The sequence below is a fragment of the Phymastichus coffea genome, unplaced genomic scaffold (assembly GCF_024137745.1).
Source record: "Phymastichus coffea isolate CEN01 unplaced genomic scaffold, Cenicafe_Pcof_1.1 PCOF00176, whole genome shotgun sequence".
Taxonomy (NCBI): domain Eukaryota; kingdom Metazoa; phylum Arthropoda; class Insecta; order Hymenoptera; family Eulophidae; genus Phymastichus; species Phymastichus coffea.
The window spans coordinates 50,898-76,333 of NW_026706987.1; the positions used below are offsets into that span (position 1 = coordinate 50,898).

A 25,436-nucleotide genomic window follows, 5' to 3' on the forward strand; every position below is an offset into this window, starting at 1 on the left:
AGCGCCGAGAAATTTGATTATGCGCGTAGCTTTTATCATGTTTTTTTAGGTTGAGACTTCCGTTGCGATTGAAATTGATGTATAGTGCAATGATTATTCAATGGCGTTGACAGATTGATAAACGATTATAATTCTTGTATCATTTATCATCCATAACAATTTTTCCACAATGTTTTTCACCGCAAGAAATTCAAAATATTTTTACGACAAATTTCAAAGAGAAAATATATTACCAAGATTTTTCATTGCCTGCTCTCAAGATGAAAACATAAAATCCCGCCTTTTATATTACGTAATGGCTTTTCCGTTTTCTTTCTTTCTCTCCTTCCAAAACACCAACATAACTTTGTATTGAAATCGATGCTAGCACGCAAGAGAGGAAATTCCACTTTGCCTTAAAGATACTTGTAACAACAGCTCAGCAGAGAGAAACAAAAGCTACGCAATAAGGGCGTAACCTATTTTCTTTCTTTTTTTGTATTTTTTTTACTTCAACGGAATTTATCCTTGGTAGGCGTTTCTTTTCTCTCATTCTCTTTTTTTTTTAGCACAAAGAGAACAAAGTGGAGCCTCCTTATTTTAGTGCTTTCTGTTACATCGCAAGAATCGTCTTAATTTATTGCGTGAGTGCGTTTATAGAAATTAGCCATTAGTCATATTCATGACTTTTATGAACGACCGCGTGGACTGTATGGTCAATCGAGTTATAGGTTCTCCGACAGGATATTTTAATTATTGTTATCTCAAACTAACACTTATTCAAACTAATTTATTCATACATATGAAGCAGTGCTTATTCAATTATATAATGGAATTGAAAGCTTCGCATTGCTAAACAAATAGGTAACCGTTACACATTTTCATAATATCTTGTTCACAAAACTACCTTGAAAAAAAATATGTAGAAACCGCGAGAAATCGATCCCATCCTTAGCTATTTTCTACTACCCACATCAATAATGTATGATAAGTGATACGTGTGAACGACCACTCGACAAAATAACTCGTCAAAATAAATTCTACTAACCCAACAAAAATTTTACAGTACCAAAGTGAAGTCAACGAATTTTACTATTGATTTGCCTCATATTAAAAGTACTTCACAACGGTCTCGAAAAATGAAAGTGATTACATATTGAGCATGCGTCGTCTCTAAAGATTTTAGATTTATTTTGGACTTATAAAAATCAGGCTGTGAAAGCTCGCTCAGTGGTCATCGAGTTATGGTTTAGTAGCTCGCTACTCATTTTGAAATTGCAATTTTTACTTAACTAAATATTTGAAAATAAATGAATTTGCTTGAAGCATAACTTGTTTGATCAGTGTATATGACGATGAGAAGAGCGTAAATATCCAAACTAAAAGAAGTAATCATCTTCATGAAACTTGAATTTTCTAAAGTATGCACGACTAGATAAACAGATTTGCAAGCCTGCAAATTCAAAGCATCTTTTAACGCAGGGGTAAACTCAGTCTTTCATCGCTTCACTCGTTTTCGCCGTGTACATATCCTTTGAATTTATATATGTAGCAGCAACCGACGCGGACAAGCTACTCGCTCCAATAGTCGTAATACCCTTGCAAAAGCTAATGCCAGATTCGTGTTTTACATTTGCAGAAGAATACGAGTGAAAAGCGACGGCGGCTGTGAATTAGCTCGAGAAATTTCATTTCGACTCAGATTGCAAGTGCCTTCGACTGGCTTGTTGGTGCAAGATTGATTTGATTTCCGACGCTAGGAATTTTTTTCATTAAATACTACATTCTATTGAGTTGGTACTTGAATGGAAATTGCTTTTCCACGCGCGCTCGCTTTCGGTAAGCCGCAATTGGAAATTTTTTCGGATTTTAAGCTTGTAATATTCTAGGTTTTTATTCTAGAAATTCGCTATATTTGTAGTGTCTATATACAATTGATTAAATTTAAGTTGAATGAACGATCGATCGATTACGAACTGTCGAATATAATGCGGAACGCGATACAAAACGTACAGCAATATAAATAACACTTTTGACAGTGAAAGTAAATCGACAAATTTACATTCATGAAAACGCCTACTTAATCGATAAATATTTCAATAATCTCTTTGAAGGATAGCTCAATTCCTAAATTATAAATAATCCAATTTCCCACCCCCAAATGTTACACATCTCCTTTTTCAATATAAATCAATTGTGAGAGATAAAAAACAGAGTTAGAGGAAATGAAACGTAGTTAAGAAAGAGACAGCCTGGACGTTTGTGTTTCAATCGGAAAATTGTCGGCAAACACGTAACGAATGACAATGCTCTCACCATTCACGCGGAAGTAATACCATGCGTGCGACCAACATCGCCGCTTTCTCGTTAACATCAAGCTGCGCATCAGTAATTAACCGCGATGCCATTACATTTCGCGCCCACACACACGCACGTACATATATCCATACATATAGTCTTAATGACGATGGATAATACACAACGAGCACGATTCCTGACAACGAAAGTTTTATTTGATTTGCAGATGAAAGCAATAATATCAAAGATGATTCTGAATACGGGTATGGTTGAGGATCATTCTTTTTTTGTAGCTAGGAGTAAGATAGATTTTCCAATTTTGCTACATTTATATAAAAATTTTCTTGACGGGAAAATGTTATTAATTCAATATGAAAAAAATTGCTCACTCTAATTGTAAGAATGATTTTACTGATTCGAAAAGTTTTTTAGAAATGCAGTAAATTTTAAAATTCTTTGTTGGGGTATGGTTGAGACGGCGATCACAATTTATACAGATAGATTTGTACTTTCTAATTGTACTGTATGACTATGAAACTATAACTTAAATATTACCATTAAACTTTAGCCATTATGGCAATTGACATTAATTAATTCTTCGCGGTAAAAAGACATCGCACAATCAGATATATACAATGTACATTCAACTAGGAAATCAACAAGTAGCCTATATCGAACTCGTGAGTTTCGAAGATAAGTATCTACTTAAAGATTTACAGTGCTCGTTGAGCAACTCGAGTATTATCTATCGTTTCCTAACTCATAGTAGCTGTATCACGAAAATTTCTAATGCAAAAATGTATCTTACATAAAAAATACGCCATCCGATTCTAATAAATTTTTCATAAATATTGCGCGACATGCAATTGTTACGAAGATGTTCTTTTCCGCTGGGTAAAGATAAGGATTTAAATGCCAAGTGTCTATGTGAGAAATACATTATGACAGTACCTAAATGTTTAAATAAGACTCTGTATTCATTGTTTTAAATGTATATGACGAGAATCTTTTCTTTTACAGGGATTCAAATATTAAGAGTCACTAAAGTCGATGACTAAATGAAACGAAAGACTGAAGTAAACCAATATATATTTAGACACGAGTAAGAAATCCCAACGCGAAAAAGAATATTGTAGAAGGCTTATAAAATAATTTTTATAAAATTTATACATCCGATCAATTACGAATCAATTTCCACGCCACTACGGGAGACTCGGAAATGTGTTGAGATCATTAAACCAATCGTGGCAAGATGGTTACTCTGGACTGCAGAGAAGCTCGAAACCAGTGTTCGTGGCATTGCGCTCCCGGCAAGAGAGAGAGAGAGAGAGAGAGAGAGAGAGAATGCCCACCGAGAGGAACACGCGTGATCATTGAGAGCACCTGGCCGCAAATCCGCGTGTTTCCTGATTCGACACATTCCGGGAAAACCCAATCTTACCTTGGAAAACCCCTTCGTCGATCTGAAAAAATTACCCTTGCACTTTTAAAAGAAATCATGTCCGCTCCAGATGTGCTAAGCAATAAACCTACGGAACACGAGGTTAACCGCTCACAATTAACCGCGGGGTATCCGCGAGGACTCAGTGTCGCTCCGTCCTTTCAAGTCGCCCATTGAACTCCCGCGAATGGTTTCGAATGAACAGAGTGTTTTCTCCAATTTTTTTTTCTCGAAAAATGAGAAAATATGAGTCAGTTGTCCTCTCAACAACCTTTGTGAGTAGACTGCTCGATGAGATTTTCTCTACTACTCTTTACGTCATTTGTCGGGTGACTGCGCTCTTCGCTGTCATGCAAATATGCCCAGTGTGCGAAAATTATGCTCGACGAAATCGTCCACGTATCCTGTCTTACAAGTAAAATTGTAAAGACAAATTCACGCTTCACCGAGTATGTGCGTGTGTGCCAGCCACTCCAGTCTTAAGGCCTGGGCATTTGCAGCCTTGGAAGAGGACATACCAGTCCTCCGAGTTGTCTGTAACCACGTAGCGGCTACGCACTTCGCACTCTCCGGCAGCTTCGAAGCAAGGGTTGTACCCTCGTCGTGGCTTTTTCTTCTGGAGACGTACTACATCGTTCTGTTTCATGCGGCGACGATTGGCAATAGCTAGCTTATAAAAGAGTCGCCATTTTTTGTGCCCTGTTTTGTAAAGGCTAGTCGAGCCTTGTGTCGATGTTATAAGTTAATCGCTATCATTACCTTGTAAATCTTTCAATTCTAATTAGTATAGTTCTTGCTTTGTTTATATAAGATTTTACTTTTACTTAAATAAAAAACTGAGTTTTTATTCATGCATTACACACACAGCTTCTTAATAAAGTAAGAGAACTCGTGCAATTTTTTGTTGTTAATTAATTCCCAATCACTCGTCTTTATTTTATTATTTATTTAATTGAAATTCAAAGAATACAAAGGAAGAATGTGTATCTCAGATTTATAAAAGATCCGCGTACGCTTGGGAATGGCACTACAATGTCATCTACAAGCACGACACATTTCGTTTTTGTGTTTACCAAAAGAATTGTCTCAAAATTGAAAGTTGAGGATTTGATATCACATTCTATGCAAGTATACAATGTAATAAATTTCTTAAAATTGATATATTTAAACATATGTTTTAATTTTTTTATATTGAATATTTTAAAGTTCACGATAGCACAAATAATCCACTCTCAATTTTTTATATCGGCATGTGTCAATCCAAATTTTTCTATCAGAACCCTTGTCTTTTTCGATAAACATAAACATTTAAAAGTGTCGACAATTATATTGATAAAAAAGATAAATAGGAAGATAAGCACGCAAGCGTGAAAAAATGTAGAAGGATAAATAAAGAAGAAAAAGTCGAAACAGATGGGAAGCTCTCTCGTTGACGATCCTATCAATTTGGCAGATAGCCGTATTAGTGGAAGCTCAGCGTGCGGTGCAATTCGGAGCATTCTGGCCTCTGGCCATTTTATGAGGGTCGTTCAATAAGTCCGTGACTTCTCAGAAGATAGTGCTGTTATCGTAATGTATTTTATACTCTAATAGAGTTCACTCTAGTACGTATATAACGTTTCAAGTTTGTTGATTTAATAATTTTTTACAGTTATTCGAATTTAGTTTTTCACTGTGCGTGTAAAATCATGGAAAAAAACGATTTTCATTTATTTATAGAACATTATATTCTATAAGGAAAGTCAATCAAAGAAATGTTCATAAAAAATTATGGAGACTCCGCTTTAACGCGTGGTGTTCAAAATTAGTTTACTGAATTTACTGAATTATAATCCAAAGGAGTTTTTGCGATGTTACGTTACTGTTGATGAAATATGGATTCATCATTATACGCCAGAAACAATAAATCAGTCGATATCAAGACTGAGCTTGGATAATCTAAACCGAAAACAGTGAAAACAGTTCGATCAATCGGAAAAGTCATTGTCATTATTTTTTAGGACTCAACTGGTATAATGTTAATCACCTACAAATGGGAAAAACTATCATAGAAGAATATTATATATTATTATTAAATCGATTTGGTACTGTACTAAAAAAAAAAGCGGCCCCATTTTGCGAGAAAAAGTTCTTTTCTACTACGACAATGCACAGACTTACACGAATTCCATATTACAACCGACAAATTATTTGATTTGCATTACGAAATATTTTCTCATCCATTTTATTCTCCAGATTTAGCCCATCTTGATTATTTTCAGTTTTCTAACATGAAAACTTGACTTACAGGTAAAAGATTTTCATCGAACGAAGAGGTAATTGCCGCGACAAATGAACATTTTGAAGTTTGATAAAAATGTCTTTACAGAGAGCATAAAAAAGCTTAACATCGCTATAATAAATGTATAGAGTTAAGAGGAGACAATGTTAAAAAATATATAGGAAATCTTTAAATAAACAGTGTTTTTCATTTTAAAGTTACAGACTTATTGAACGACTCTCGTATTTCTTTTTCCAAGTGCTTGCTCTCTCTTGCTCTTTCACTTATATGAAGCTTTCAATATAAGCTGAAGTATTTTTCTTTTTTCTGTCGTTTTGATGAGTGTTTTTCTGAACATTTTTTGACGTCCCATCAAAATGAATCGTTAAACTATACAATTGCAATTTTTCGTTTGTATACTAGGCATTCATTTTTGGTGGACAGAAATAATTAATTGTTTATACAATGGTTTCGAAATTTTTAAATACAATCATATACTAACTATATTTAAATATACAGTTATAATTTAAAAATAAACAAAAACGCTACCACGTGCATTGGTAGAATTCTCCTTGGAGAGATTTGTTTAATGTTTAGATATATGTACTGTAAAAGTCTGAAAAAGGATTCATGAAAATTCCTCGTGCAGGGTCGCTATAACACTTTTTAACTGAAAAACACGAAATTTTCGAAAAAATATTTTTCTACTATCACAGCTTCACAAACTTTTCTATTCAACTAATGTCCAAAATTTTTGTTTTGATCCTTATCCAATTAATATAAGGATCAGCAAAAATTGAAACGATTTAGACAAATACAACTGCCACAACTGTCTATATTGACATTCAAACACGATATCACGAAAATATTAGTAGAAATTTGATGTTGATAAAAGGCTATAAAAAATCTTCTACTCGATAATCTTAGTAAAACTTATTTTCTGCCATACCCACCACAATTTCCAATATTTTAGAAAAAAACGAAGACGATTCCTTAGTCAGAGCCGCCACAATGATTGGCTGACTACTCACACACACACATTTAACATTCTTTTCCATATGCGCTTTTACTTAAGCTCGAAACATTTCTGTTTAATATAGTTTCATTGCTATTTTATTGCATGAAGAACTTTTAAGACTGGGCTTTGTATTTCATTCGGTTATTTGACGTTAAGAATTTTCATAAATATTTACTGAAACGCTTGGAATGTCAAGTGGTTATTTCTGCATAAATAATAAACTTTTCAATGGATAATTTCTTTATTGCTTCCTTGAAAAGGAAGCTTTGTTTTCGTGAACATTTTCATGTTGATCACAATTGTAAATATTTTTTTGGTGTGTGTGTGTGTGTGTGAGTTTGCTTACTTCACCCCCCATCATACAATACTTCCTCTTTACATAAAATGATTCATCAACGAATATCGTTTATTTCGCAGTCTAAAATTGACCCAAGTTTCTTTGGTCATCAGTTTTCGTAGTATTGTTCCTTCGTCATGTTTCGTCCCATTCCATTACTCTGGTTCCTCTTCTTCTTTTTTTCCTCATCTTGCTTCACTCCCTGATTCCTGGTTCTTCTGTCTTTGCTATCCTACGACCGCCCCCCTCCCCACCTCCACTCGATTTCCATTTGCTTTATTTTTCTTGTTATTCTTCATTAACTTCTCAAAGACCTTGGCATATTGGCATGTTCCTTTCTCCAACTTCCCTTCTAACATTCTTCCTAATTTTCTGATCAACTCTTTTCCCCTACTGTTACCCCTTCAGTCGTCAACCGCCTTTATCCACTCCTTTTTGATACTCTTCCTTGGATCTGTGACCAGATGTGTTGTAGGTCTTCTTGCTCCTTGCCACAGAGTCTGCATTCTTACTTGATAAAGCTTCTGTTTCCCTCTTTTTCTATGCTGCCACACCTTATTCTTGCCCATTCTACTTTTAGGTGTTCTCCCCTTTCATCCCAAAATTTCTTTCTCCCTATACTAGTTTTCCATCTCTTGTGATGCTTCCAGTATCTTGACTCGTCTATCTTGCTCTATCTTGTTTGTATGTCTTGTTCCGTTCTCGTTTTCAAAATTTTTCCGATGTCTCCTGCAGTTTTCCTTTTTCTATTCTTTTTTTCATGAGCTCCTTCAGCTCCCCGTTCCTTGCTTTTATAGCCGATTCTAACCACTCCCTTCCCCGTCTTGTTGGGTTGTTGTTCATCACCTCTCTTATTTCCTTTTTTAGACATATTTTTGGTAGTCTATTATCCTCCATCTCTGTTATCTCACCTATATAGTTCATCGCCCTCTTTATCGTTTCTAGGTATAGACCCTCTATTCCTGCCTCCATCTTCCATATATAATCTAGGGTATTCCTGTTTACTCCCAGTGCCATCTTGACTTTTTTCGCTTGAACTCTTTGCAGTTCTTCTTAGATCAATCATCCCCACACCTCAGACTCATATAGACATCCCGCTTTTCCCATTGAATTTAATATTAGCAGTCTTCTATCTAGAACATTCAGTCTTGCTCTCTTCATTAGGCTCCAAGTACTGTTTACTGCCCTTTGTGTCTTTTGTTTCATTTTTCTTATGTGCATTCCATAGTCTCTCCTTGTAGCAAACTAAAAGCCTAAATAATTATACTTTTTCACTACCTCTAGCCTTTCTCCTTCGTATATCCATTCAGATTTTCTCTTTAACCTCCTTCCTCTCCTCATCGCCATCACCTTTGTCTTCATTACGTTTAGTTCCATGTCGTTCCTCTTATTATATCTTTGCCTTCTATCTAACATCTTCTGTAGACCTTTCTGTGTGTTTGGTCCTACTCTACTTCTTGTTTTCCTGCCCCTCATTGATTCCTCTTTTCTTGATCCTGTCTCTTTTCCGTGCACTTCTCCCGCTTCTAACCTCACTTTAACTCACTCCTTTCTTTTTTCTTTTTCTTTCTTCTGGCTATTTACCTTCGCTCGCCTTCACTTTCCTTCCTTCTTTCCTTTTATTTGGTTCTATTCTTGCTTCTTTTTTTTCACTTTTTTACTCTTTTTCTCGCTGCTTCTAACTTTATTCCTGCTGTTCTTCGCTGCGATGTCGCTCGTACCGGTGTCAAACCGGAAGTCGAACAACTGCTATATATTTTCATGAATAAAAAAGTTGAAGAATACATAGTCATTATACATCGACGACTTCGAAGTTCTTTATAAATTTTCGTAGGCTTGCGACGTCAAATTCTTTCGCGTACATCTGCTGGTCTACTTATCGATCGTGTTTAATCATTATTTGGCTTGTTTAGTTCTCGATTGACCGAAAAAAATGATAATTTTTGTATGATTTCATGTTACTTTATTGCATCTTTTCCTTATTAAAGTGATACATGAACGTTCTTTATCAGTATTATTATATATTCGTCTGCTCTATTATCGTATGGTATTGTATATTTAAAAAAAAATTGCTTATTACGTCGAGAAAGGGAAAAAATAACTTTTTTCCGTACAATCACATATTAAACTATCATTCCACAGAAAAAACCTTTTTTTTTTATTGAATTGTTCGTTATAATTTTTATTATACATTGTAAACGTATCGTTATTATAACTCACAAGCTGATTAAAACATAATCGCGTCATGCAAAACTTCATTCGACCATACGGCAAGAACATAATTACCTTCATGAAGTTATCAAGCAATTCCCGTCACGCACGACAAATTAAAAGAGGAATGAGAAAAAAATATATAATTATTAATCTACTTTGTCCACTTTTTGCTGTTGCAAAAGCCACTAATTCGAATGCGGCGATCCTCTCGAGATATCATCGCGGTGCGGTATGAAAGTAGGTCGGAATGTATGGAAAGTAATATAGTGTACTTCGGAATGAAACTAAGGTCAATTGGGATATAGGAAAGAGTTCGTTGTTGTATAGAGCATTTTTTATGAGTGTTATAGAATTCGACCGACGATGCTTTATTAGGCAGAGAGTAGATGTACAATTGCACCCATCTATGTGCAAGCGTGCGTACGTGTGTGTGCATTTATTGTATGGATCATTGGTGCTTAATTTATAGATGTTTGTGAGGTATTAAGTTTTCGGGTCGATGGCTAAGCAGTGGGGAAATTTTATTAGCTATGTCATTCATCTAACTATATAGACGTACTTTATATTTATAATTATTTTTAATATTTAAATTGACAAAAAACTAGTAATGCCTAAGCTCATTTTTTGTCTTTTTTCCGCATTTATTTTAATGTAGAAATATAGATCACAATTTTTATTCGTGAAATTGAAAATTTAAAAATTTGATATGATTTAATGAGGTATAGCTGGCAATATTATTTATTGGTAAATGAATGTACAGTTACCTTGATACTCATAACTTCAAATGTTATCAATGAAATTTTCAGTTTTTACCATTTGTAGTTTTGTGTTGAGGCATCCGTCTTGATCAGATCTCCCCTGTTTTAGTTATTCAAAGCTAAACTTTCGCATAAAGCAAAATTCAATTAATTTCTATATTAAGGCATCAGTCGGTTTTTATTTTAAGATTAGTATGAATAAATCAATCAATTCATATTCAATTCGTGCTGCACTAATTTTTCATGAGTGTACATATACTATTCCATAATAACTGATCACATGACTATCTTTCAGCCAATCAGATCACGAATAAACTCTATTCACATTCCCAGGTTATTTTTTTATAAGAAAGGAGAGAAGAGAAAAGAAAAAAGAGGAAAATAAGATTTTCATTTAATTTTTGGAATAATTAATTATACTAAAGTGAAATAATTTAATATATTAAAAAAAGAAACGAAGTTATGATCATAAAGCAAAACTACATTCGTAAAGTACAAATTCCAATGTTAATGTACACACATTTCTGAAATTGTTACGACTTTCAGTTCTTTATTTCTGCAAAATTAATTATCAAACAAAATTGTAATTATTTTCGGGAGATGAAAAAACTCGATATTTGAATGAAAAAGTACATACTGCATACGTAAATCAAAAGGTCAAAGGACTCTTTACTAAATCGTTTTTATCTTGAGTAGATAAAACCACTCTCCAGCCAACTAAAAGCTAAAAGAAATTGTCCCAACTACCTGACAATAGCCAAATTCTAATTTTTCCTTTTGGAGTCCGGAAAAAAGTCGGTTTTACGGATGTGTGATATTTGATTTCCCACTAGTAGCTAGCGCCCTCGGAGAAATGGAAAAAGGCGTAATAGTAGCTTGTGGGTATGGGAAAAATTCGTACGCGCGATTCCGCTATTATGAAAGAAGGAAAAGGGTCGCTCCGAAAATAACGGCTCTCAATATTCGCGCGCACGTTTAATATGGCGCGCCAAGCAGACAGTTTTACCTCTTTACGGCCGAATCTGCAACCATGCGCGAAAACTTTTGAGGAAATCTGGTAATTAGACGAAAATCACTGTTCAATTTAAGATTGTTTTGTTTTGTATTTAGTATGTAATGCTTTTACTCGAACAGAAGGTGTGTAGCGGATAAGGAATTATATTGTGGAATATCGACAAATCTTTACTTAACCTAAATGCACTAGAATCCAACTTCAATATTTGTATGTTAGCGAGAGTTCAATTATGTATGGAAATCCAATAAAGAACATGTAGACTAAGAAAAAACAGCGAAAAGCAGTCTAACATGGCAGATTCATACTTATTTAAAAAATAGACCGAAAATCACGAAAGTTATTATTGAAATAAAAGTTATTGATTGTACCGTCGTCAAATGCCAATATTGTCGACTTGTTCTGGGTTGAGGACGAGAGCTCAATTTAGGTGTTGATAATGAAGTTTGAATAATATGAATCGAGGTCCATTGCCTGTACGCAGCGGCTCAAATTTCCATTCCGCAGCACTAAATATACTATCTTGTCTAACCACATCAACTCATTTCTACTGTGATCATTTATAAGCGCTACAGCTAAGAAAAAAGCGAAGCACAAAATTTTCACGCTAGCGGACAATGCAGTGATGAATGAAGCCAGCTTATCAACCAGAAACGTATATCTATATGCTTTCGGGACGTGCGAAAATTACAAAACGACGCACCAGCAAAACTTGCGGAAGCGGAAGAGATGGCAAAGAGGCGCGTCGAGTAATTAATGGGCTTCCGGCACCGAGGTGTGCTTTTAGCTCTGTAAGATGAACGCAAGCGCTGTATTAGCGAGAGAGAAACGAGATACGGACGAGGTTCCTTTTCATTGAAAAATACCTTGTGATTTCGGTGGTTGGTTGAACTGCGTATGGTTGCTTTGCATTTAAGTAGCTAAGGTTTGTTTGAAAGATTACACACGAGCAAACGAACGTTTTTCTGAAGTGTTTTGAGGGAAAAGTTTAAGGTGGCATTGGTATAGTTCTTATTTGTCTTGTAATCAAATTGTCGCGGTCGGCTTAAAATAAGAAATTAATCGTTGATAAATGGACGGAGGCAGTATCGCGGATGCCGTTTGCGCGCTCGACTCATATTTGACACGATACCTTAATTTGATCTGTTTCGGAAAGGGGATTCGTTAGAAAAGGTCGCAGGACCGCGCAAGCCGTGATTCATGACCTTTCAGCCGACTATTAAAATCAGCCGTAGCCGAAAAGTGAAACCATTGCGATAGGAACTTGACCTGCACACGTCATGAATGCCGTATGTTCTCGGCTCTACTAGCTTCCTTGCATGCGTAGACTTGTTCGTTTTGTCAACAAGAAATAGAGCGATAAGAATTTTATGTAAACGCGCTATAAGTTTTGTACTCGACTAACATTAATAGAAAACTAATGTGAATCTGAAGGATGGGCGCCGATACGAGGCGATGTTGTAAAGCAAATGTGACAGAAAGAGATGTAGAGTTCCTCTACTGTCACGTAATAGGGCACAGAACAAACAAATCGAGAAGAATAATGCCTCGAAAATAAAATCCATAGATCGCAAATAGAGACCAGAAGCCATCCCACAAGCTCAACTAGCAAGCACATCGATAAATAGGTGTATGCTTTGCTACAGCCAAGCAGATTGGAATATTTATTCCAATCTCATTTAGCGAGAAAAGATCGTAAAAAGATCTTTAACGCGCGGTGTCATGTGACAACGCCGAACACGACTCTCATAGTTAGCGAGGAGCGGGATGGCAAGCTACCCAAAACTATAGGAAATGCTGTAAAAGCAATGCCTATACGTTCCTTTAACGAGAGGAGAAAATAAAACCCTGTAGTGGGGATAAAAGAAAATTTTGAGATTTCGACTCGCTCGCCACCCATGATTCAGAACGCATTAGTAAGCCGAACTAGCAAGTCGTTTTTTCTTGTACGAACCATAAGATCGAGTTGACTGCAGCAACTCAAACCTTTGTTTATCGCGTGCGATATTTAGAAAATTATATAGTTAATCATTTATTATTCACTTGAAATTAGCACTAATTTAATTTTAATATTCATTGTATTTTAGAAATTAAGTGAGTGTGTTTTTATCAATATAGATTTTAAACTAATTCATTAATAATATATTGCTTTATTCCCGTCCTGAACACAAATAGTATAATAGTTGTACGAGAGAGTATTTTCATTGTCTGAAGCTGAGAAAGAACAAAAGTATATTAATGAATATTATGATAAATTATGAATATACACACACGAAAGGTTTAATCGATCATAATAATATTCGCAAACAACTAATAAATGATTTACTCCATCAATAAATAATTTATATTGCTATAAATCCTTCAACCAAAGAAATAATTTAATAATAGTTAGTAAATCATTCGTTTGAATTTTATATGAATTTTATAATTAGTTTGGATCAAATTTTATCGAATTAATGAAAGAAGCCACATCACATCAATAATTGCTCAAAGGCTGATTTTTCTAGTAAAGACAAAACATCTTCAAATAGGTTAATATGTTAAACTTTGTAAAGCAGAAATATATCTTTGTATACTTTAAAAACAGAAAAATCTCTTAAATAGCGTGAATTCGTATTTCAAATTAGCGAAATAATAGTTTACTGATAAAATTGATTTTGCGTGACGCAATCGTTCACGCTAACTCATAAACATTCATTACTGAATAACAAATTTATTCATTTGATTGAAATATTTATTTTTTTATGTTTAACATTTAAGAATTCTAGAACAAAAATAAAGTCCATTGCCATATGATCAATTGGAAATGATACCAATTAAAAGTTTTTCTATTTACTCACTCATACATAAATTGCAGTAAATGCTAATATCAATCATCAGCATGGACCGCTTACCTGAAACCAAAAAATGAGTTTGTAATAAGAAAATGTAATATTGTAGTAATCGTTAAAAAGCAATATTTTTCAAATTAATAGCATTTTTAAGGCCTTTTTCAAACTCTAAATCAAATGGGGCAAAATACTCGAGAAAAGTGCACTACTCTTACTTGGAGGCGGAACAAGCTCGCGGCAACCACAAAGCCAAAGCGAAAGTGAAAATAAATTACAACTTAGTTGCCTTGCCTTGTGCGAGCAAAGGCTTGAAAAGGGTACATACATACGTACATATACAGATAACTCTTTGTACGTGCGTGCATGTAGAGTCAAAGTCGATTTTGGTAATAACCTGACTTCCGTCTAAGCTTTCTCTCTCGCATATTGTTACGAAGCTTGAATTTCGCTCTTGGTAATCCCAGATTCTCTAAGTGATCGGATTCGTGGGAATTTCCAGTCGCCATATCCTTAAGGAACACTTTGTCCGATAATAAAAGGAATACTTTTGCAAAGGCTTGATGATTATCGTAAGCTTCTTTTGAATAATATGAGAGTGCACGCAACTTTTTTACAGTATATATAGAAATATGAAGAATATGATTCTTGCCGCAGTGGACTATTATGGTTGAGAGTTGCGTAGTTGCTATGTTGATTTTTTCGGTGATATCAAAAGTGAGACAATCAAAATTTTAGAAGGAACCTTAAATAATTAATTGTTGTTTTCTCGTGTGTATTTCGAAAATAAATATCAAGACAATAATGGCTACATTTTATAAAGCTGAATATTTATTGTTTCATTTGAGAAAAGCCAAAGAAGCACGTATATGCTTGCCTTTCTTTCTTCCTCTTTCTTCTTTTTATAGTAGAATTCATCAAGATACCAAAGACGTCGACATGCGAGAGAAGAATGAAATTTTCCTGCAGTGAATTTAAATTTCATGCAGCTGTATTTTTTATGTATACGTACGAGTCATTTCTACGAGGTTATGTGTGTATATATGGAATAAGTTCCTTTGAAATTACATTTTGTGTACGCTATTTTCTAGTTTCTTTTTCATATATAGATCGTGTTAATTGAATTAAAATCGCAGCTAATTTTTACATGTCAAAGCTATTTCGTAATTAAAGAATTTTAAAAATAAAGAGGGTTGATGTAACAATTGCAAATAAAACTAGAACTTTCAGTTACACTAGATATGAAAAAATTGTGCTCGTGTAATCTTAATGGGCATTTTAATTTCAATTAAGCAAATAGTTAAAACAAGCCCGCAAAGCATTCCTGCCCCAAAGTTAACATTTAGCTGCTTGCGTCTCTTAACGGTTTCTACTATACTCTCGCGAGCTTTCCTCAAACGCCAAGTGTCATTGTCGTTGGCTCTGAAATGAAAGTCAAAACACGCACTATGTCATAATAACTAGGTTTATTTTAACGAGCACATATAGTTTTTTGTATGACGCAGTACATAGCGGAATAAAATACAGCCAACGAAAATGAAATTACATATGCGTGCATTTTCGACTAGTCGGATCTTTGTAGCAGTAACGCTATTTAACATGTGAAGCGTATACACAGGTATTTCACAAAAATTGCTCATTTAAAAACACGTGAGGAAAAATGTATACAAAGCTTGAACCAGCTGAATCCGCAGAATGCACACACGAGTAAAGTCGCGATTACGTAAGCATGCCTGTTTGAGATTAAAGCTTATTATTGAATTGCAAGTGCGCGTATGGCTTTGATTGGAAGTTTTTTTTTTAATTAAAAAAAGATAACGAGGATGCTTCGATTCGATTGTGATTTTGCTCGCGTACAATTAAACAATTCAAAGATTCTAAGCTATGAATGTTGCTTAATTTGGGACTTTTCATAAATCTTTTCCTTAGCTTTGCTTTCTATTTATCCGCGGCACTTTCGAAAACGCACTGGAAATTCTGGCACAGAGATGACATATAGGAAATTAATTTTCTTAGGTAAAAACCTTTGTAGTCAAATTTACGCGAGAATTTTAATCACTGCTTTAGCATCGCTTATTGAAATCAGCATAATTCATTTAGTCATCGTCAGCTTCTTTTTACATTCCCTTAAAACAATGAAACCTTATGAATCTCATCTAACTAGGTCGACACGTCAAATTGTGAAACGTGCACACGCATACGCCATAAAGAAGCAAAAGTACGGAGTCGCGTTTAAAGTTCGCTTTGTTTGAAAGACGTAAGCACTGTGTGGGTGGTGAATCTTGCCCAAAGCACTGATTCCGCGGATTATACTCCTTCCTTCTTGTGAATTTAACGAGGCGAATTGTCTGAAGTCGCAAGACCTCCTTTCATCTGCTTTCGTACTCGGCAATTCGTCAGTTTCCTCTCTTTTCTTTAAGGATCAAACTTTGGAACGTTTTATCTGGCTCGCTGCAGGTTTTCAAAGTTGACGCATATGAGAATGTGCAGAGCAAAGTTTGAATGAATCGATAATTACGTTGGATCCTGGCTTACAAAATAGGACTCTACTGGATAGTGTGATTCGAAAGTACAAAAGTTTTATTCCTTTGGAAGAATTCGATTAGAGTGTACCGATCAGGCTTTCTTTTTTTACTCAATTGTGTCGAAGAGTAATTGCCGTTTGACAGAAATTTTACATCCCTGTAATAAAACTTAGGCGATAACATACCCTTGATATCTATACCCGAGTATATGCCGTACAGTTATACTTTATATATACGACATATATTATATGGATACATCCATGCGCTTGCGCGCATACGCACGCACACCACACACACACACACACACACACACGCACGTACGCACACATATGTAATAATGGCAACCAGTCACACACTCAAAAATAAGAAAAAGTGCTATCAAAACTAAGGCGCTACTTCATATACATGTGTTAGGGCACTTTATCAAAATCATTACTATATAAGGAGCATGAAGTTAGATCTATGCGAAACCCATCTTTTACTATGCAAAATATGTAATTTTAAGCTTTCTTAATGAACAAAAGCACTTTTCACTTAAATTCAATGCGCTGATTTTGAATCTAAACTTGTTATGAGTATTAAGTAAATAATACTAAGCGAAATTTAATTTATAAGGATAAATCATGAATAAATTTTTAATAAACAAATGAAATATGAATTTGAATACGTTGATAACTGATTTTTTTACAAAGTTATCAATAAATGAAAAATTTTGTTATCACTTAAAATTACGTTATAAGATAGCGATCTGACTGTACATACTTATAAAATTAGTAAAAACGATTGTTATGCGATTGTCAATTTTATATTTGCATAAGAAATGATTTAAATAATTTTTTGGTGTGAAAAATTCCTATGATTTTATTGCAAAATTTGTCCCATACATTTATTAATTTCATTTGTTTATAACTTTATAAGGCGATTTTTTCCCAAAAAACCATTTATATTATAAAATTAAGCGTCTTCAATTAAATTTGTTGTATTTTTTATTCAATTCGCGTGCGCGATTTTGTAGGAAAGCTTGTTTAATGTTTGTGCAAATTTATGAAAACAGCGTTGTAGAGGCAACTCAGCGTAAAAAGGGGTCTCTTTCGCGAGTATAAATTCGCTCGTCGTTGCGGCAAGAGTAATTCTAATCCAACCTTGCCTAGCAGTGCGAGCACTGTACAAGTGAAATAAAGTCTCAGCCATTTACTGAGATCTGTTTTCATTATTCAGTGGTTAACCTTGCTATTCTCCTGTCCTACATGATAGTCTAAGAGCTCAACTTACAAGACTCTTTCTCCTATGAGAATAAAGCAGCCTTAGACTATCTCTTCTCATAATCATATCATTAGAGCCTAGAAATTCAGCTGTTTTTTTTTGCGGCACTGTTTGGCATTTCCCAGAAAGATGCGACAGTATTTAGCAAAATTTCAAACGGCACATCGATATGGCGAACTGTGTCGAATTAGAGTACGTTCATTGCTTGATAATTGAAATCTCTAATTGTTATAGAAATTCACTTATTCTATCTATCGCAAGCCACCGAGGACTGTCATTTTTGCAGCTTCAATTTTGAGTAGTAAATTTTCAAAGATTTCAGTAACGATTGTTGACGATCGTATAAGAACACCTCAGTCAATACTAGTCAGCCATTTTATAAGTACCATTTTATTATTTCAATTATATATCATTCTGTGTCAACTTCTTGCTTGTTGCTGAAAATTTAATTTGCAAAGGTATCTTAGAGTTCGAATTTCATTTATTATAACATATAACTCAATAAATGTTACACAGTTTACCATATACATAAAGACTTTTCGAAGTATAACTTGCCAATGATGTTGAGAATTTGAAAACGGCTTGTGCGTGCATTGTACAGTGCTTACGTATTTCCGCAAAGCTTTGGCTTAAATACGTTTTGAGCGAGATACGCTCAAAACGCGTTGACAAAGTTTCAACGCGCATGTCATCGCATGCGAGACAATTGAATAACGCAGAGATGAAATGATTTCGAGAGGAAGATAAGTTTAAATGAAAATAGAATCATGTTAATTAATATTTTGAGATATAATAGCTTTTAGATATTTATCTGAAAATGCTAGCAACGTTAGTTATTGACACGTGGCTTTCCTGCAATTCTCTTTTTTTGCTTAGATGTGAATGTTAGTGCCATTTGATTTTCATGTCGTTCGCCTACTCTCTGTCTCATTGACTTTTGTATAAACTTGTGAAATTTAAACATATAACATCGTAATTCCGACGGAAATAGAGATCTTTGATGTTATTTTTTGGCTTCAAGCTAACGATATTTATTTTGACATGTATTTCTTTTTCTCATTTTAAGCTTACGATACTAATTTTATCCGAAAAATTTTGAAAAGAAACTTCAGTTTTATTATACGCATATTTTTTTCGCGGTGACAATCATAAGTATAATTTTACGTGAAAAAATTTAAAAAAGATCTGTTGGCAAACAGCCTCATGGAAGCATTGAGTTCTGAGTAAATGAAAACACAAATTTTTATACTACTCTTCGTGTATAAAGGCAGTCAGCTGGTTAACAAACCCAGCAGTGTACTGTGACAAAATAAAGAAAACGAGCACAAGTTTACTTTGACTTTTTCGCGCATCATGATTGTGAAAATCTTTTTTTTCTGTTGTTTACTCTTGATATTTTTGATGCTTATTAAAAATTTTTATACTACTTCAGGAAGGAACAGAAGCGAGAATACGAGATTAGTGGTTAGAGATTTCGTTTACCATGTATATAATACTCACTATTAATCCTTAAATCCACGAGGCTTTAAGGTTTTAATTACACAAAGGTGGCAGAATTTTTTTAATCTATACTGTGAAAGAAATCTATTTGAAAGTTTCGCGGGACTTTTTTCACCGAGTAATTAGTTTCTGCGATTTCGGCGTACAAAACTCAAGTATAACACCAGTGTCGCATTGATACTTGTTGCTGCAATGGCTAGAGAAAGAGAAACTTTCATAGTAGTGACTTGCTTTTGGATTCGCCCATTAATTGCTACCGACGACAAAGTTCAAGTTCCGATGTAGAAAACGAATTTATACGCTAACTTTTCTGTGTCACTCTGTTATTTTCTTCGTTAAAATAACATTTTCAGACGTTATTGTCATGAAAATAATGCAATAAAAATAAGCTGTACAATGTTCTATAATGTTTTTAATGATCGCTCTCTTTCACATTACGTCCTGAAGCATTTCGAAACATCAACACGCAAACATTGCCAGTTAAGGTTAGTAAAGTGATACTAATTTTATGAACAAAGGAAAATGATTTTCCAAGCCCAATCTTGGTGAAAAAGCGTCGTTACGATAACGCGATATACAAAGAAAAGCGCCATGGTATTATCAAGACTCAATCTCAACTTCCAGAGCACGCATGGTCTGCGACCCCTTCGACCGTGTCCCCATGCAGTATAGAGTCCTATATACCCATATAGTACAGTCTCGAACTAAAGTTATGCACATTCACTCAAGCGAAGAAAAGAGGGGAAATGTTTACTTGTGCGCGTCTCAGCGAGTAGGTAATTGATGATTATACGGCTCTTGTTTGCGATTTGCGTTACATCTTGTAGGTGTGACATTAATGGGGATTTATCAAATAAACTCACGTTCATGATAGAAAAGTATTCACAAGTCTCAAAATTTCTTTTATATTTATAGGAAATGTAATATCTTAGATATGATAAATGGCAATGTTGACATAAAGTACAACTAAAACGACTATTTAACAGACCAAAACTCATTTTGAAATAGCTCCCTAGATTTGCATTTAAAAAAAAGGGACAGATGAGCAGCATCCTACTTGTAATTCCAATCTCGACAGAACATGGAAATAATCTTGACCCTCGTCGCCCTGGCAGTGATAACGATCGCGAGGCTGATAAGCGCCTTCACGCGCGAGAGTCCTTTCTAGCAAAAGAGGGGGAAACAAAGCAAGCAAACTGTTCTCTCTTGCTGGGGTCACGTACAGTAGTAAACAACGGTCGTGTGTTTCATTTTGGGGCGTGGCGTGTGCACAAGCTCATAACGATACTCTGGCTTGTTTTTTTAGGTATACGTATCGCTCGCTTGGGGTATGTTATTGAATGACAAAAGGCTATAAGGTGGAACTTGATGATATACTCGATTTTTTCTTTTTTGTTTTTTCTTCTCTCACCACAGTATTCTGTGATTGTTTTTCACACATGGGGTTTTTAAATAAGCAGTTTTTAAGTAATTACATATTATAATTTAGCTCTCCTTATTTCATCAACATAATCCACGTCATTCTAGCACGTTTTCTGAAAATATCTTACACATGATTTTTAAAGTGAATTAAGTAAGGTTTTCTCCTTTAATACGATACCAAGTTAGCTTAGCTAGTTAATATCTGAGAAAATTTATTGTGATGTTTTTAAACTCGAAATTTATTTGAGGAGATTGTATAGCATCGAGAAATGACCTACAAAAGTTGTAAGGGTCAGAGGGGGTCATCTGATGGTGACCTTCAGGTTGAACTTGAAATTGATTTTCTAAGTAATTTTAAAGTCAACATTGGACTTTTAAATAGGAATCCCTATTTTCGACCATAGATTTACAAAGAGCGGAAAATTTTACGTTCAGACAAATTATTACATGTCAGGTCCGGTTGACCCCGTAAGGTCGTGTAGAGCTCATTTTTTTAATCTTAATTTTTTCGGCACAATTACTCGTCGAGCTTAAGGGTTAGTAAAGAATGTTTCAGATAAAAGTTGCTCAACCTAGGAAAACGTCATTTTTTATAACCTTGTCTTTGACCTTGAAGATCATAATCAAGGTCACTTCAAAGTCAATTTTGGAATTACGAACAGAAATCCCTAATTCGACGTTGAATTCCGAAAGAGTGGTAATTTTACGATATCACATGAGGTATCATACATGGGTCAGGTTGACCCGTCAAAGTTATGGATAATAATGAAAGAACTCCTTAAGAACTCAATAATAATCGATCGTAAGTTGAATAAATTTGAGTTATACATTTCTAATCCACATTCATTATCGTAAAAATTTTTCTTTTTTTTTTCGTGCTACACTAGCGGAATACAAATTAATTATCAAAATCATCCAAAGATAAGAGCTTCATGTGGTATTTTTTAATAAACTCTATTATCATACCACTCTTTTCAAGTCGTTTTTTCCTAATCCGGGGTCCAATTAGGAGCTTCTATTCATAAATCCAAAATTGTCTTTGAAGTGACCTTGATTATGACCTTTAAGGTCAAAGATAAAGTCGTGAAAAATGACGTCTGTCTAGGTTGAGCAACTTTTATCTGAAACATTTTTAGCTAACCCTTACCCACAACGAGTAATTGGGACGAAAAAATTGAGATTAAAACAATGACCTTGCAGGGTTGCCCGGACCCCATATGAAATATCTCATCTGAACGTAAAATTTTCTGCTCTTTGTAAACCTATAACTGAAAATAGGGATTCTTGTTTAAAATTCCAATGTTTATTTTAAAATTACCTAGAAAATCAATTTCAAGTTCGACCTGAAGGTCACCATCAGATAACCCCCTCTGACCCTTACAACTTTTGTAGAGGTCATTTCTCACTGCCACGTATCCTTAATCCGGTATCCGACCCTCTTTATTAAAATAGCGTACCCTGTATATGTATTTTAACTTTTATGACCGTAGTTTAATTTCAAAATTGAAATAGAGATCCCTCAACTGTCAAAGGTTAATTAACTGAATCTGGAGACGAAAGGGTAGGAAGATAAAAGTGTCCACTAAAGGACTACCACACTACCAACTAAACTCTGCCTTCTTTTTGTCTCTCTCTCTCATCTCATCTCATATCGGGAGATCCTTTCAATGAATTTTGAAATGCGTTATTGTTTGTCAACTCGTTAATCTACTGCACCTACGGCCGTAAGTGATTTTGAACATCCTGTGTACATCGCTGTTTGTTTGTACATCATCGAGAGACATTTAATTTGATTGTATAAACTTTGTATTAACAAATTGGGAAAAAAGGAAGAAAATTAATACATTTGCCCAGCATGAACAGTGATTGAGGGAGACATGATCATTCGATTATCAAATTTATTGACACGCGATATTCCATTTCGAATTCGATTCTATTCATTTTACAAAAATACTGCTTGTTTTGTCCATTAAACTCCTATTGTGATCGATCACCTTACAATTAATTAATTAAACTTATAAATTGCATTCACGAATGGAATGTGTGAATTCATGTTTGCGCTGTTCTATGAGTCTACGGATTTACATTTATTGTGCATATTTTAATAAAGTCTTGGGCCCTCACGCACCGTGACGAGTGATCGCTTACTTTTGTTTTTGTCGATGATTACGATGATGGCTGGGTTGTTCGATGACTTGTTAGGCTCCGGAAACAATCGATTGCCTCATTATTGCAGGTGTATCCGTGCTGCCAGTCGACAAGGTGACTTTGCTAAATAAGTTAAACTTCATTCTTATGGATTACTTGAACTGAGGGCTAGACCGCTCCAAGAACCACCCACGACCTCAATGCTGCTAGCGTACTTCTCCGTATATTATTTTTGAGAATGCTTATGCTATAGAGCCCTTGGATAGCGAGTAACTTGTATTGACATGTAGCTTAATATGACTTTATTTTCTGAGATACCGATGTAGCAGTCGTGGTGTAAGTCGAGTGTCGAACTGGCGAGTGATACTGGAGCGATCATGGTCTCCCGCAAAATCGTTGGCAGTGCTACGTCAATCATCACAAATCGATCGCACGACCCATCGAGCCATCGGCCGCGCGACGCGCGATCGCCCAATCCTATAGTCATACGTCACAATTGTTAACCGATTCTACGCAAAATTTATTATATTATATTCAAATGTTTTTCTAAAACGATCCAACGTATTTTTGCAAAAAAGTAGTTGGCCTTTTGACGCAAGGTAAAGTACTTATTAAATTGACATAGTGATAGCTTACTACATAATTACAAAGCAGCTATCTGGAACGTTTTCTTTTGCTACGAGATCAACCCGCAGTGAAGGCTTAATTGAAAATCTAGTATAATGAGGCAGAGCCGATCACACTGCTGTAGATTCTAGAAGTCCGTATCCTAAAAGGTTCGTGGAAAGGGTAATTTTCCATTGCAGTTCAATCACAGTAGAAATCGTCACATGCCTGAAGATCCTGTTTTTTGAAGTTGCTCAAGTAGCTTGCTTATTGCTAGAGAGTTGGAGGCTCCTTGATTGGAGCAGCTCAAACAGTAGAACAGAATTGACCGATGCAGCGACTTTTATAATGAGCACTTATATTGCTAGTCTCGTCCCCCTCCATCTCCAGACTCCTGCTATGGGTAAGGAGTTAAAATTACCTGAGGAGGAGGTGCACCTTAGTGATGGCACGCAATCAACTGCATTCAGTAATGACGTCACAGGAAGATTATAAAACATTATATTCCTAGTTAGTATTTGTGTGGAATCCCAAAAACAAAATAAGAACAAAATCAGTCATCGTTGCGAATACCTGAGTAAAGACCTCTTCTGTAATCTCAGCACAATCAACAACAAAATAACAAGAACCTGGTAGGAGCTCGGAAAAATTATGGATTGTTCACATCAACAGTATAGAAAACGAAACGGTCGCCATTAATAATAAGCACAGCAAACATTTATCGCCACCACAAAAGATTTTAAAGAGGCTAGATACAACATGAACTTGATATAATATTCTACCGTAATATAAGCTTGTAACATTACCTCTCACCTTTTATGCTGTGTGATATTTAATAAGGTTGCCTGATCAAAATCTGTAATACTGCATAGCTTGTATGCGGTGCCTAAACAAAAGAAGCGCTTAATTACGTTGTTTTGAATTGCACTCTCGTGCAATAAAACCGAGTCCAGAATAGGCTTGTTATTGAAGGGCCAGAAAGTCTGGAAGCACAGACTGTGCAATCTAACTTTCCTGAGTAGATGTAACGCTATTTCAGACACTTGCAGGAATCGAACTTTTTTTACGAACGGTATTTTACCCAAACATTTGCAGGGACCGAATAATAGCTAATCCTAATATTAATTCAGACACTTGCGGGACCAATATAGCGTGGTATTAGAAAATTGATGAATAGGTCCATTCGGCAAAGTAAATAACAGAAAAAGGACGTATGAAACATGGATAACAAATAACATATTTTTATTGATCGACACAATTGTTGTTGATTTTTCTAATGTCTTTGCACTATAAAAATTGACGAATTCCGATCCGAAAACTATATAACACTCAATTCAACGAAAATTAAAGTACTAATACGGGCCCATGCCTCCTGGTAGATTCATAATTGGCCGAAAGCGTGAACTCTCTAACCTGTGTGAATAGGCACATATTTGAGTTCGATTCTTTTTTTGAAAAGATGGCTTAATGAGTACTATTTCGTGGGTTTATAATATTATGAAATTTCATAATTTTAATTTATGTCAATGGAATGAAAGTGATTGAATAAATTATTTATAAAATAAGGGAACGGTCATAAACCACGTAGACCATCCGAGGGAATCCGCAGAAACACTATGATAAGCTACGTGGGAGGAGGGAGGGGGTTTCTGTCCGAAGTACGTGGTTTTGTATTGATACTATCTATATTAGTTTTATTTGGCGTTGAAAAACCCACGAAAGAGTTATATACTCCCAAGCATGATCATGCCGTAGACTATTTCAAAGTATTCAATTTAAATGCCTTATTTATAATTACCAATGCAGCTGGATGGAGTGCATATAATC

The 25,436-nt window shown here is 35.0% G+C and overlaps 1 protein-coding gene and 1 long non-coding RNA gene across 4 annotated transcripts in view; both read right to left on the reverse strand.

The window, feature by feature from the left end:
- The window catches only part of LOC131673408 (dopamine receptor 1-like), a 98,238-nt gene that overhangs the window by 4,746 nt on the left and 68,056 nt on the right, over window positions 1–25,436 (reverse strand). The window contains exon 1 of one of the 3 annotated variants that reach the window (XM_058951371.1): window positions 11,689–11,697. The exons of the other annotated variants lie outside the window; for them this stretch is intronic. The gene's annotated coding sequence lies outside the window, so the exon portion shown is untranslated. Of the gene's footprint in view, window positions 1–11,688; window positions 11,698–25,436 lie in introns of those variants that run through there. 3 annotated transcript variants of the gene reach the window in all.
- Window positions 22,758–24,322, reverse strand: LOC131673411 (uncharacterized). The gene is made up of 3 exons (XR_009302708.1): window positions 24,183–24,322; window positions 23,640–24,069; window positions 22,758–23,480 (listed from the first exon to the last, which is right to left on the reverse strand). It is a non-coding gene; the product is annotated as an uncharacterized LOC131673411 (long non-coding RNA).